Source organism: Daucus carota, chromosome 4 (genome assembly GCF_001625215.2).
Source record: "Daucus carota subsp. sativus chromosome 4, DH1 v3.0, whole genome shotgun sequence".
Classification (NCBI taxonomy): domain Eukaryota; kingdom Viridiplantae; phylum Streptophyta; class Magnoliopsida; order Apiales; family Apiaceae; genus Daucus; species Daucus carota.
The window spans coordinates 9,181,383-9,196,434 of NC_030384.2; the positions used below are offsets into that span (position 1 = coordinate 9,181,383).

Below are 15,052 nucleotides of genomic sequence, written 5' to 3' on the forward strand. Positions count from 1 at the left end.
TAAGTAACTAAAATGTTGTTTTACTCCAATGATATTCCCTATAATCATCCCTATATTTGAAAAAAATAATAATTTTTTTAGTAGATGGGGAGATAAAAAAAAGGAGGGAAAATGAAAAATGAAAAAAAATGAGAGAGGAAGATGAGGGCTTACTTTTCTCTCCCCTAAAAAGGGGTTTTGTTTTCTCTCACCTAAAAAGTTTAGGCAAGGAGAAGAGGGTTGGAGTAAGCATTTTTTACTTAAACCCCTATTTTTGTCCACATAGACTCATTATAGGTAAGAGAGATGTTCTCTTGGAGTTGCTCTTAGGGATGGGCATCGGGTCACTTCGGGTCGGGGATCGCTATAACCGGCCCCGATCCCCGAATCCTAACCCAATCTCCATCCCCGGCCCGATCCCCATCGGGGATTATTTTTCGATCCCCATCCCCGGCCTGATCGGGATTCGGGGATACCCGCGGGGATTCGGGGATTTTTAATTTAAACCAAAATTTATAATTAAATACTTAAATTCATAATTATGATTAGTTTTTAATATGTCTTACCTCATTATTCTAATTTATCTTCAATGATTTAATTCTGACCTTTTTAATTTTAAGACTTATTTTAATAAAATTAAAAATTAACATTTATTTCAATAAATTTGATTATATTAAATATATAATTATAATATATATAATATATAAACAAGTGATGACTAAATTTGCACCTAAAGAGGTATATAAATATATTAATAAATAATTATAATATATATATATAGGCAAGTGCTCAAATACAAACTCCTTAGTGTACAAACGTACAAACAATCACTAAATGACTTGAAAAGAATCACTAAATGATTGAACCGAATCACTAAATCTACCAAGGGGGTCTGATGGAGAGATAAGGGGAGGGGAGCACTTACGGGGCGGCATAGCCGAGTGGTGGTGCAGCGCGGCCGGCGGCAGCCGCGACGCCGGTGCGAGGGCAGTGCTAGAAACACGATTGAGGGAGAGAGACACGATTGAGGGAGATGAGAAAAGAAGTGGTGAATGTGTGTGTTTGTGTGTGTATAGCACTAATCGGTGAGCGAACAACCACAGAGAGAGAGCCGCTGGTAGTGGTGGTGGTGGTTGGTGGTGGTGGGTAAGAGAGAGAGAGAGGTGTTGGGCAGTGGTGGTTGGTGGTGGATGGTGGGGAGAGAGAGAGAGGGGCGCTGGGCAGTCGTGGTGGGTGGTGGTGGTTGTGGTGGGTGGGGTGGTCGTGCGTGGTGGTGGTGATTGGAGGTGATTGTGGTGGCGGTGGTGATGGATGTATGTATGTATTTGTTAAATTAAAATCTGTTAATCACTAAATATTAGGGAATTGATAAATAAGCTCCAAACTTTACTATTTAAGCTCCAATTGTATTTTTTTCCTACATTAACACCTACAAAATAGTACGGGTAAATATGGTATAAATTTTAAAATTGGAGCTTAAATAGTAAGATATGGAGCTTATTTATCAATTCCCAAATATTATTGTCATAATCACTGGTTTGTACGTTTGTACAGTAAGGAGTTTGTACTGGAGCAAGACCCTATATATATATATGTATATAATATAATATAATAATCGGGTCGGGGATCGGGCCGACAATCGGGGGGAAATCGGGTCGGGGATCGGGGATCGGGCCGGGGGAATGTGAAAAACCGTACCCGACCCGATCCCCGATATTTTTTTAAAGTCGTCCCCGTTCCCCGACCCGTACCCGAAAAAATCCCCGAATCCCCGCACCATTCGGTGCGGGGATCGGGTCGGGATCGGGCGGGTCAGGATTAATGCCCTGTTTTGTTGTGTGCAACTTGCTCTAAATACCCTGTTTTGTTGTGTGAAACTCAAATCAAAATTTGAATTTCAATTTGAATGTAGGTAAGTTATAAATTTCGAATCAGGAAAAAATCACTCCATGGACCAGAAGATGAATAGTATCAAGTCTCAGACATACTCTATGTTAGGGTTATACTGAAATATTCGTTTGAAGTATATAACAATTATTTGAGAATCTTCAATGCATGTTTTCACATTGTCAGTATATTATATATTGTAGACAATCTAGTATCAAATGGGATAGCAGAAGATTAGATTGTCAGACTCTTTATATAATATAATAAAGGTTCACAGTCGCAGTGGTGTTAGACAAACCACTGGAACGGCTGAAGTATTATTTGGAAATAGTTTGTCTTGACTATTGAATAATATTTATATACTTTGTGTATATTGAACGGGATCAAAATAGTAGAATAATTGTTTCTTTAATTCTGACAATAAAGAACTAAGATTCTATGATGTTATTAATGCTTAAGTTCTTAATCCGGATATAGTGATTGACACTTGTATTTAATGCACATGCCTTGACTCATAAATTAGGTAATTTATTTTAAATTACGAATTTATGTATTGGGCAATGACATTATATACAGAGTGGGATATTAACTATAAAAGGAAACCGTGTCCGAAAAATATATTCGGGTGATGATGTCCTCTTGAAAGCTCATAAAGATAATTATGCTTTAGTCCTGCAGGCAGATTTGTTCTTGCATAATTATAAGGTTGAGTGGATGATCAAGGATAAAAGATATTAATTAAATTAATTGTCAGAAATTAATTTAATTAATGGACATGCGATATCTTAAACATGGGGAATTTATAAGCAATTAATATGGGAGCCGAATTAAATAATTAATTTACGGAATTAGGAAAGGTAGTGCAAATATTAGTTCTTTAGTGGATAGAATTAATATTTAATGACATTGGGCCTGGCCCGGAATGTCATTAGAAGGCCTGACCTAATGATCCCTGATCCCTGCTGTAGCCTATATATATTCTCGTTCTCCTAAAGCTGAAAAACACACAAAAACGAATTAATCCTAGAGTCAGAGAGAGGCAGACGTTTTTCTCAAGGAGACAGCTAGGGTTTTGGGTTTTCGGAGCTTTAAGGAGAGGCACACCTTGGGAGATCGAAGGCCACACTTCGTCCAAGGAGAATCAAGGAATACAGTAGAAGACGTGGATTTGAATCGCTTGCGCCGTAGCGATTAAGGTTAATATTCTGTTCGAACTTTTAATTAATATCATAAAACGCAGGACCAAGGTCCGATTGTTCCTACACTCTACCTGTATGAGTCTCGTAAATTACTCCCTTTTGGGAATGTTGGAGGAATTTCAGACATAAAAATCTTTAATTAAAAAAATTACTAAAGATATTAAAACTGAAAAATATAGAAAAAAATTATTTTTGAAAATATCACACTCCGATCATACTCTTCTCTTAAGTCAAATTATTATAAATGGTTATATTTATCGAAAAACTAAAGATTTGTAGCAAATGCCACGTCATTTATTACCAAATTAAAACAATACATTTTACTTATAACAATTGAAAAAAAATATCATATTATATTTAAAATCTGGTCAATCAATATAAACAGTATCATCGAAACAAAATATGTTATAGGTTGAACAAATTTACATGATGTCTTAAATATCCAATTTAGTCGACCATTATAGCTATCCTATAACAAAATCCTCTTAGTCTCGCTTATTTTTAATATTTGTTTTAGAATTTTGACCGCATATTTTTTTTTTTTGACAATTTAGGCTTAAAGTATCTGTTCTAATACTTTTTGAGGTGAGTCAGAGTCGAATCCGAATGTCCCACAACAATAGAGAATAAACCCAGCATTGAGATATCTCATCGTGCTCTGACCGCATATTTAAAAGTATGATAATAATATTTTTATTAAAAAATTATAATATGTCAAGTCTAAGTTTTTAGAGATATATATAACAAATCAAACTGACGGATGGAATATCAAAATATGATTAAAATCTTACATGTTAGACCTGGTGAATTTGAACAATAATTAAGAAATATGTTTGTATTTGCTATTAAAATTGAACTTGTAATCATTCAGTCGACACTCACATGCATTCACAATTCTGCCACTGTTTATACAAGTACTAAGATGTATATACAGAATCTCAGATTTTTATTGTTAAGTTTCATGTAAATTTGATACAAAAACAGACGAATGAACACTACTACTAAGTAGCTACAAGTAATAAATAAAGGTGAAAAGAGATGATAAAAAGCGAGGGTAGTAAATTCTTCCTTGAATTCATACTGCAACAGTCCCATTCCGCTTTTGTCTTTCAAAATCCTGCCTGTGGCAGTCTCAGCAACTTTTAAGATCGTATTATATCATATTTTATTCATATGCATAGGGTAGTAAATTTCTTTGATTTTGACACTCGCCATCATGAGATTTTCAGCTTCCCATACGGACATGAGAGTGATTGTAGCAGTAGAAAAACATTTTCTACACTCGCCTCATTTTCACTCTCCCTCTGTGTTAACAAAAATACATGTTAATCAGTCAAGAATGTATATAGGGCTGTAATTCGAGTCGGGCGGCTCGCGAGCTCGCCCGCCCGGCTCGAACTCGTTTAAGTGGGCTCGGCTCGGCTCGTTAAACGAGCCGAGTTCGGGCTAAAGTTTTGGCTCGTTTAATTAAACGAGTCGGCTCGACTCGACTCGTGAAATTAAACGAGCCGAGTTCGGGTAGAGGTTTGGGCTCGATTAAGTGTAAAATTATACGAGCTGGCTCGCTCGACTCGTTAAAACCGGCTCGTTTAGCTAAACGAGCCGGCTCGACTCGACTCGTGAAATTAACCGAGTCGAGTTCGGGCAAAGATTTAGGCTCGATTAGTTAACCGAGCCGGCTCGGCTCGACTTGATTAAACTTGGCTCGAATTAGCCTCGGCTCGAAACTCGCCCGACTCGACTCGAATTACAGCCTTAAATGTATATGAGCTGATTTTAAAATAAAATTATGCTCGCGAGTAGTGTAAATACATGATGTTATTGGGCAGTGTGTTGCCATGTACCGGTGCTAGTTTTCGTTCTGAAAACCGGTGATTAATAAATACATGATGTTACTTCTTTCGTCCTATTTTAGTTGTCACATTTTCATTTTTGTTGGTTAAATTGACTAATCTTTGACTATAGATTATAAATCATTCTTTCATTATTTTAAAAAATTGAAAATTTCATCTTAAAGTAGATTAAAAATTATTTCCAGTGACATATTTTTTATTTTTTGAATTGATAAAATATTAATAAATCTCAGTCAAATTTTGGTCAATTTGACCGGCACAAAACCAAAGGTGACAACTAAAATGAGACGGAGGGAGTATTTGGCAGTGTGTTGGTACGTACTGTGATTAATCATCGATTAATTCTCGTTTTGTCGTAGCTAGTCGAATTGATTTAATCCTCGATTAATCCGATTAGTATCCCATCAATTCAATTAATATCGGATTAATCCTTATTCCGAGATTTTACCGATTAAGTTCGATTATCACTTTTTTACGACTGCTAGTAGTACAATTAAGTATAATTTGTATATATGGTATAGACAGTGTTGTAAATTAACTGAAATCACGGAATAAAGATTTATCGGATTGATCGGTGATTAACCGGAAATTAATCAGTTCGACAAGTTACGGAACAAGAATTAATTAGTGACTAATCGTGATTAATCACTAACTTTTAAAACAATATCCCAAAATCCAGCTTGCTAATTTGCTTACCTCACCTCCAAAGGCCTAGACTTAAAGCAAAAGCTCACCACTTTTCTCTCGGGTAATCATCTTGTTCATCTTCATTTTCAATCCCCAAATCTCGAAACACATTGTCATCAAGATACTATATTATCTCTCATCTTTAGCACCTACATGCATACGTACGTAGCTACGCTCCATGCGTTTGAGTATGTTTTAAGAAGATTAATCAGCAGCTTAATTAAGTAGGTAGCTTAATTACAGAGACTGGATTATGATGATTAAGGAGTATTTTTAAACCTGGGCACAACAGAACAGACATTCTCACGTAGCATGAATAAGTATATCAACGTCCAACCACATTTATTCAATGAATTCTGTCCTGGCCCTGGGGGTTATGTTTGGACCACAAATACATAGTGTAGTAATTTTAATTCTTTTCTCACAACATAATCAAACTCTTCATTTTGACTGAATCTGGAACTTAAGGACCACACTTCTGCCAGTTGGCCTACCTATGCCATGCATGCTACTCCTGCTGCCTAGATCTCTCTGTATTTGTATTGTCATCTTCGGACTTGAGTTGTGTATATATATTATTTATTAATGTATCTTCGGAATTGGTTGCTTCATTGCTTGACGCCGGGGATGAGAAAAAACCCGAATTCAAACCGAAATCGAACCAAAATCGTAAAATCTGTAAAAATCGATACAAACCGAACCGCATACAATCGAGTCAAACTAAAATTGAAAATTTGAAAACTGAACCGATTCTAAGTGATGCTGCTCCTATTTTATTGAAAAACCCGAACCAAACTAATTACTAAAAAAAAATTAAATATTATTTTTTTATATAATTTTATAACAAAAATATATAAACTAAAATAATATCTCACAATGTACTTGAGTTATCAAACAATATCTTAGCGAGTAGAGTAGTGCAGTGAGATATAAGTGTGACTATCATATTCAGAGTGAATGTCACAAACAAATTTTTTAGTTATTTTAAGGACTCTGATCTAGGAGGCATAATCAGAAATTCTCCTCCCTTCGGGAGTCGAACTTGTGATAAAGAGGATACAAGTCCTCTCTTTAACCAGTTAGACCAACCCTTGCATGATTTTATATTTCGTTTTGTTTGATATGATTAAACATACCATAAACCGTTCCTTGTTCAAGCGATTGTGTAAATTTCAAAAGTTCTCTTTAAGTATTAATCTAGTTAATTTATTTATTTATTAAATTAGAATTATGTTTCTTGATTTTATTTTTTGCGGTTTTAAAATCGAAACTGAACCGGTTGAAACCGAAACCGAAACCAGAGTTTTAAAACCGAAACCGATGGTCCGTTTCCGGTTGCGGATTTCAATTTTTACAAACCGAGTTTCGATTTCGGTTTTGATTTAACCTAAAAACCCAACCGAACCAAAATTTGCTTTCCCCTACTTGACGTAATCTATTAATAATACTCTTATTCAATTATGTATAAGTTGCAGGCTGCCGAAATCAAGTATACAATATATATTCTTTTAGAGGATACAAAATATATTATGCGATATTTATAGCACTCTCAATATCGTGTTGACATGAAAAATCACAATAATATAATAAATAATAATATAATAAATATCTTGTTCATTGATCAAACAAAAGGACAACAGAGAATAGTATATCTCCTATAATAGTATACCTCAATCTCAATAATCTTTCAGTCCTCTTTTAAAAAATATTACAGTGTTGAACTTGTAATTCATAAAACAGAAAATCACCCACCATGTCATACAAAGATTACAAAAGCTATACTTGTTTTATTATGAAATCACAGAAAAATCATATCAAAACATTCAACAATTATATATCAAACACTTGGTGAGTAAACGAGCCTAAGCAAAATATTGAATCTGCAAAAAGAAAAAAAAACGAAAACTTGTATTAGAACTTTCACCAAACACTTAAAAAACATCTTAATCATAAAATCTAAAATCATTCAAAAACACACCAATATATTGGAAAATCATATATAATCATTCCACAATTATATAAAACTAAAATAAATCTAAAAAATAATACCATATCAAGCTCTTATATCAAACACTTGATGAGTAAATTAACCTCGCAAAACATAAAATCTGCCAAAATAGAAAGCTCTTATATCAAACACTTGATGAGTAAACTAACCTCGGAAAACATTAAATCTACAAAAAGAAAGAAACTTGGGTCAGGAATTCTATCAAACACTTAGAAAGCATGCTAATAAACCTGAGTGGCACAAAACAATCACAACCATAAATTTAAAATCATAACATGCAGGAACAACATGATTTCATCTACAGCAAATTTCTATCGACAAACTAACATGATTACAAGAAGATAACAAAACCAGAAGATTAAGAAAAAAAACCGATATTTGAAATTCAAATCGAGATGAAGATTGAATTCTATATGAGCGAGAGAAGAAGCAAGCCACAAATATGTTTAATTTGAATGAAATCAAAAGGGGAAGAGCGTGTGTTTGGGGAAGAGCAAGACGTCCGAGAGCGTATGGTTGTAGTTTCAAAATTCAAATTAAAGCGTCTGTAATGTCTGTAATGTAAAGTAGGTAATGGAGAGAGAGTTATGTGGTTGGGGAAGGAACACGTGTGTGGCAATGACCGTATAACGAAATAAATGAAAATGTAGAGGGACAAACTTGAGGGAAATATGCAACATGATTTATAATATAGAGAGATTAGTTATCAGCTACTCTTCATATCGAAGTTTATCCGGTAATGAAGACTATATTATAATAAGAATTGATAGTTTAGTTTCTGATTTCAATATTGTAAGGGTCTTAAATTGATTTAATTTAAATCCTTTTAAAATGTCCATATGTTGAAATATTTTATTTACTTTTTTTTGAAAATACAAGTTTTAAATGATTTTTTTGTCAGTGACGCCAACTCCAGTCCCCTGGATTTGAGGGATGTCACATCCTATATCTGTGCGGACGGGCAGGTGGAAACTGGTCCCCAACCATCGGTGGATAGTGATCGGTTTTCATCAACCAAATCACATCCATTCCTTCTTGACATCCTACGGTAGGCATTGAATGTCCCCACATTGGCACATTGTGATCTCGCAATGAAACATTTCAGGTACTAAAGTACCCCCGATGAAACATTGCGGGTAGTATGATTTTATTTACTGGATCATTTTACCTCTTCTTTTGTGTAATGTCATATAAGATGTAATGTTTATAAATATTGTTAAGATTAGAAATATTATTAAGATTACATATAGAGATACTTACAAAGAAAATATTATTATTGACTATTTCTTAAACAAATTGGACTATGTTGGTAACATTTTCTTTTAAGGTGAATTTATGTGTTACATTTATTCTAATTATTTTAAAATTAATTATTTATAATTATAATTCTTTGTTTTAAATAACTTATCAACAATTTTTCATATATACAAGTTTTGTTTCGAGTATGCTCGAGTTTCTGGAATTCAATGAAAAAAGGATAAAATTATGAATAAACGTTATTTTCAATTGATTGTATATTAAAATTAATGTTTTTTTATTAGAGTGGAATAATTTTTCAAAATTATTATTATATTTCTATTCTTATGAATAAAAATTATGATTATTTAATAGGATTATATCACATAATTTGTTTTTTGAACAAAGGTGTTAATCTAATAATAAAAAATCTTACGGCATCTACACCAATGATCAAGTCGAACAAACTGTATATTACAATCGCATGTTCTCATAAAAAGATAGTTAAACGATATTTTGAATATAATGTATATACATATACAAGTACATGCTTCATGCATTCTCGTTGAATTATTGGTACCTTCCTCATCAAGCCCTAACAGAAATATCGTTTGAGCTATCGATCAGAACTGCGATTCTATACAAAATTTTATCACCAAATCAAGACCCAGCTAACAAAAGCGAAAAACAAAGCCATCACCAAGGAGAGAAAACAATCAAGCTCTCACCAAGTAGAGAAAACAACCTGAAAATACAAGTCGAAAATCGAAATAAAAGCAAAATGAAACAAATGAAGATGAAAAAATTAAGATTTGACAGTCGAAACCACAAGATAGACGATTAACTTTTGTATCCGATAAGTTCCGCTTTAATCGGATAAAAAAAGTAAACCGGAAGCTCCGATGATGTAGATCTTAGGAAAACAAAGCAAATGAGAGAAATCCTTCCTCGAAGAGGAAGGTTATTGAAAGAAACAAAACAGATAAAACAAATAAAAGAGTTTGGGGCTTTCCACCGGTGCAAGCCAATAGAAGCTCTTAAGATAATGAAGACGGCTACTTAAATAATAGAGAGAATTTTTGGGTTTCTTAAAGAGGTTATTGCAAATAATCCAATATTACGTAAAATTATTTACAGAGTGAACTTAATACATTGACGTAATGTTATTTCCGAATTACATTCCCCACTTATTTGATTTTCAAGTTTTTTCAATTAACCGCGAGAAATATTTTGCATTGGTAACAATAACGAGAAGCTAACATTTATTCTGTAATTTTTAGTTTTAAAATACCATTTCAGCTTTTAAAATTTTATCTGAAAAATAAATTTTATTTATAAAGTTTTAATGATAATTAATTTTTTAATATATATTACCTTAAAACAATTCTTGTACGTACTAGTAGTGTTTTCAAATATACTTTAGCTTATGTAATTCAAAGACAAAGATCAAAATTATCAATAAACGTTACTTAGATTGATTGAATATTAGTAACAACACACATGATTAATATTTTTTTAGCTAAATTTGAATCAATTTTTACGAATTATTAACTTTTCTAATATTTTAAATTAAAATAATATTAGTCTACACTGAATTGTAATAATATTATTATTGACCCCACCATGCACCAGCCCCGTGCTAATTCTAATACTCATAAATAACCAATTCTTATATATATATATATATATATATATATATATATATATATATATATAGTTAAATAGCTAATTCATAACTAAGCTGGTTGAAAACTTGCAGTTTGGTCATGTTGTTGAAAAAGCTTACAATCACAAAACTTTGCTTCATATAATTTTCAATCGAACGATTGTGTTAACAAAAACTTACACGAACGTTAAAAGTCATTGACTTTTAACGTTTTCCGTTAGTGTACCCGATTACCCGACCCGACCCAATCCTATTTACATCTAAATTCAACATAAATCCACGCACGTTTATTATCTCTTGCATCAGTTTCTACTTGGGCTTTGAGCGGGAAGCGATGAACTCCGCGGCGATTTCTCAATTCCGTGCATAATGAAGTAAGTTTCCTCCTCTTGTTGATACAAGAAACCCTTTTTATTTTGTATGCATGTATTTATAAACCCTAAATGTATATGTATCTTAGGTGTCTCAAGACTGTTAGAATTGTGTTGTTTTATAATGTTGGATTTGTTACTCCCAAGTTAACTGGTGTTAAAGAGTACGTGGGTAATGATACAATGGAAAGGATAAGGGTTGAAGTTGAGAAATTGAGCGTCAGGTACATTAGAAATATGTTTGAGTGTGTTGTTGGTGATCAATTTGATAAGTTGTGTGTGAATGCAGGAGAAGGCGTAGGTGAGGAAGAAGTTGGAGGATTTGATCAGGTTGGAGAAGGTGTAGGTGATGAAGGAACTGGATGATTTGAGGGTGGAGGTGTAGGTAATGCTTATTATGTTTGGAATTATGTTTTTGCAATATTATTTTTGTTCCGGTGATCTTTTTGAAAGATAGCTTAATTCCGTTAATGTTTTTAACAGAACTTACGGGAGTTACTGATATGCAAGTTTTTAAATACTTCATTAGTTGACTGTGAGCTTTTTCAACAACATGACCAAACTGCAAGTTTTTACCCAGCTTATTTATGAATTAGCTATTTAACCCTATATATATATAGAGTAAAGTTGTATGGAGTACACAAAAACATTGGAGTATTGGAGTACAAAATTGGATAAAATATAATCTAGTCATCTAAATTCAATTTTTTTTGTTCTACAATATTTGTAAACATTCTACAACCTGCAGATTATGTTCTACAACATAAATATTGTAATCAAAATGTAGAACAATTACTTTTATAAATCAGTGGCACCATGTTCTGCAATATAACTAATAAGCAGAACAAAAATCTTAATACTTGTTAAAGTTGAAAGATATTATTGATTAATTGATAATTATGATTAAGACAACTTATAAATGATAAATTATATACAAATTTGAATAATCAAAAATATTATTTTTGATTAAACTAAAAAATTATGACTTGTACTCCAATACTCCAATGTTTTTGTGTACTCCATAGAACTTTACTCTATATATATATATATATATATATATATATATATATATGGGCTTGTTCCACAACCAAAGGTGGATAACTATTAAAATATATCCAACTTATTTATAATCGTCCATTTAGCAACAGACGGCTAGGATTAACACAAGCTATGTAATTTAAAATAGCGTATACGCTATATCATATAGCGTATATAATACCAGTGAGCAAAACCATCCCCCGTTTTTTGTTCTATTCTTACGCTATACAATACAGCGGATCCGGTTTTTTCTAGTGAAACCGGGTTCATTTTATTGTATAGCGTATTGTGGATATTAAACAAAAACTACCCAAAATCAGTTCCACAAACCCTAACCACATCCGAAAAACACGAATCTGAGGCGATTCAAAGCTAATTCAAGCCACTTTCTACCAATTCAAAGCTAATTCAATCCGATTTAAGTACAATCTAGTGAGTATTATCTCCGATTTGTGTGTATATGTGTGTATTTGTGTATGTATAGGTTTGTATTTTCTTGTATGTAAGATTTGATTTTGTTTTATGAATGTTTATATACATCGATGTATGTAAAGTTTGAGTTTCTTAGCTTAATTTTCTGTTCGAATAAGTTAAGTTTTTTGGTCGAGGTATGCAGAAATTGGTGAAGTTGAATTTTTTAGTTTAATTTTGAATTTGATTTTTGGTTTGATAGTGTAGATTTTGGAAAAGTTGGATTTTTAGTTTGAGTTGGAGTTTAATATTATAGAATTTTGGTAAAATTGAAATTTTTTAGTTCAATTTTTTGTTTGATTTTGAGTATGATAGTGTAGATTTTGGAAAGTAGGATTTTTATTTTGATTTGGAGTTTAATATTGTAGAATTTGGTAAAGTTGAATTTTTTGTTGGATTTTAAGTATGATAGTGTAGATTTTGGAAAAGTTGGATTTTTATTTTGATTTGGAGTTTAATATTGGAGAATTTGGTGAAGTTGAATTTTTTGTTGGATTTTGAGTATGATAGTGTAGATTTTGGAAAAGTTGGAATTTCATTTTGATTTGGAGTTTAATATTGTAGAATTTGGTGAAGTTGGATTTTTTGTTGGATTTTGAGTGTGATAATGTAGATTTTGGAAATGTTGAATTTTCATTTTGATTTGGAGTTTAATATTGTAGAATTTGGTGAAGTTGAATTTTTTAGTTGAATTTTTTGTTGGATTTTGAGTATGATTGTGTAGATTTTGGAAAAGTTGGATTTTCATTTTGATTTGGAGTTTAATATTGTAGAATTTGATGAAGTTGAATTTTTTAGTTCATTGTTATTTGGATTTTGAGTTTGATAGTATAGATATTGATAAAGTTGGATATTTTGATTTGGAGTTTGGTTTGTTGACGTTGAGAATAATGACATAATCTAATTTTATTTGTAGATATGGAGAATGATGATTGTGGACCAGTCGATAATTCTGTGCTCAATGGCCAAGCTAATCACATAAGCACAACAATCATGAACGGAGGGTTAAGGGAAAAGCTGACAATCCGTCAGAGTAAATCTAATCTCGGCCAATGGACATTACATGAGTATCAAGTCCACCTATTACAGCAATAGGGATTCGGGATGTTTGTAAACCAAAAGACGGTTACGCAGAACAATGTTTGCTTGGTCACAGCTTTAGTGGAACGCTGGAGGCCCGAGACCAACACCTTTCACTTCACTTTCGGGGAGATGACTGTGACTCTGGAAGATGTATTGTTAGGCCGAATAAACTCACTATATAGGATAATATAGTGAACACAGTCAAAGACAAAACACAAGTATAAGAGAATAAATCAACTAATCTCTTATTCACAATTCACAGTAGCTTACAAATAATCTCTTAGTGATTTATATTTTCTCACTAAGAGCTGCTAGGTTACACGAATGATATTCAAATTGTTAACTCATCTAGAGTAAACCCTAAGCTGTGTTTATATACACAGTTACATGATATCTACTGATTGATTTACATTTATCTGCTTCCTAAAATAATCTAATCAGTAGCTATCTTTTCCATGTTCTGATTTGCATATCTTCCTTGATATTCTCTTTCCTTACTTATCCAGATCTTCTTCTAGAAATCAGCCGCCTGCAAACTCTGATCATCATACAAACTCTAATCCAGCTGGCAGTCGTTAAACTCTGATCCTAGATTAAACTCTGATCTTCATTTCTGCACACTAAACAAGTTAAATACCTGTGACATCATCAAATATGTAACATGTATACATGTTGATGGGTCTACCGGTGGTTGGAGAGCCAATTAAAGTCGATGATGAAGCTCCAGCTAAGAAGACATGGTTTCTAAAATGGCACGATCCAACACTTACAGATGAAGAAAGGAAAGCGGCCTGGGACCGTGGTGGTGTGAGGTTGAATTTTATGAGAGAGAGATATGGTAGTGGCCCTTCGAGTACGGATTGAGATATGATGGAGATATACACGCGGGCACATGTTCTCTACTTGTGTGGGGCAATATTGTTTCCTACCAAGTCCAACAATGTCGTCCACCCTCGATTGAACCTATTTCTAGAGGATTCGAACAAAATTTATGGATATGCTTGGGGGGCTGTAGTTCTTGCATATCTATATAGGAATTTGGGAGAGGCAAGTAGAAAGGATGTTGGGGCCATATCCGGTTGTACAACAGTTTCGATGCTATGGTCTCGTGAGAGGTTGCGCCCGAGACAACCTTTGATAGCAGCACATACGAGGATAATATGGCCCAGGGCATTAGCATGGGCGGTTTTACGCTATATAATATAGCGTAAGACCGGAGTAAAACAAAGCACCTTTGTTTTGCTCTGGTGTTACGCTATGTAATATAGCGTAAGACCAGAGCAAAACAGAGCAACTTTGAGGCGCTCTGGTTTTACGCTATATAATATAGTGTAAGACCAGAGCAAAACAGAGCACCTTTGAAGCGCTCTAGTTTTACGCTATATAATATAGCATAGGAGCACACAATTTCACTTCACAGTTCATCCCCAGATCAACCTCTGAAATCTAACTACAAAATCCGTCCAAATCAAACTCATCCAAAATCTAACTATAATCCAAAAGACAACAAACAGACAAAATTTAACAAGACAAAATCTAACTAAAATCCAAAATCAAGTGAATCTAACTAATAA

At 33.2% G+C, this 15,052-nt stretch overlaps 1 long non-coding RNA gene across 2 annotated transcripts; it reads right to left on the reverse strand.

Annotated features, from left to right (window-relative positions):
- Positions 1 to 7,313: 7,313 nt before the first annotated feature.
- LOC108204198 (uncharacterized) lies at positions 7,314 to 8,317 on the reverse strand. Of its 2 annotated transcripts, none has more exons than XR_001803711.2 (2): positions 7,697 to 8,317; positions 7,314 to 7,485 (listed from the first exon to the last, which is right to left on the reverse strand). It is a non-coding gene; the product is annotated as an uncharacterized LOC108204198 (long non-coding RNA). The 2 variants fall into 2 exon arrangements; XR_001803710.2 differs by having other exon boundaries at positions 7,655 to 8,317.
- Between the last annotated feature and the right edge of the window lie 6,735 nt (positions 8,318 to 15,052).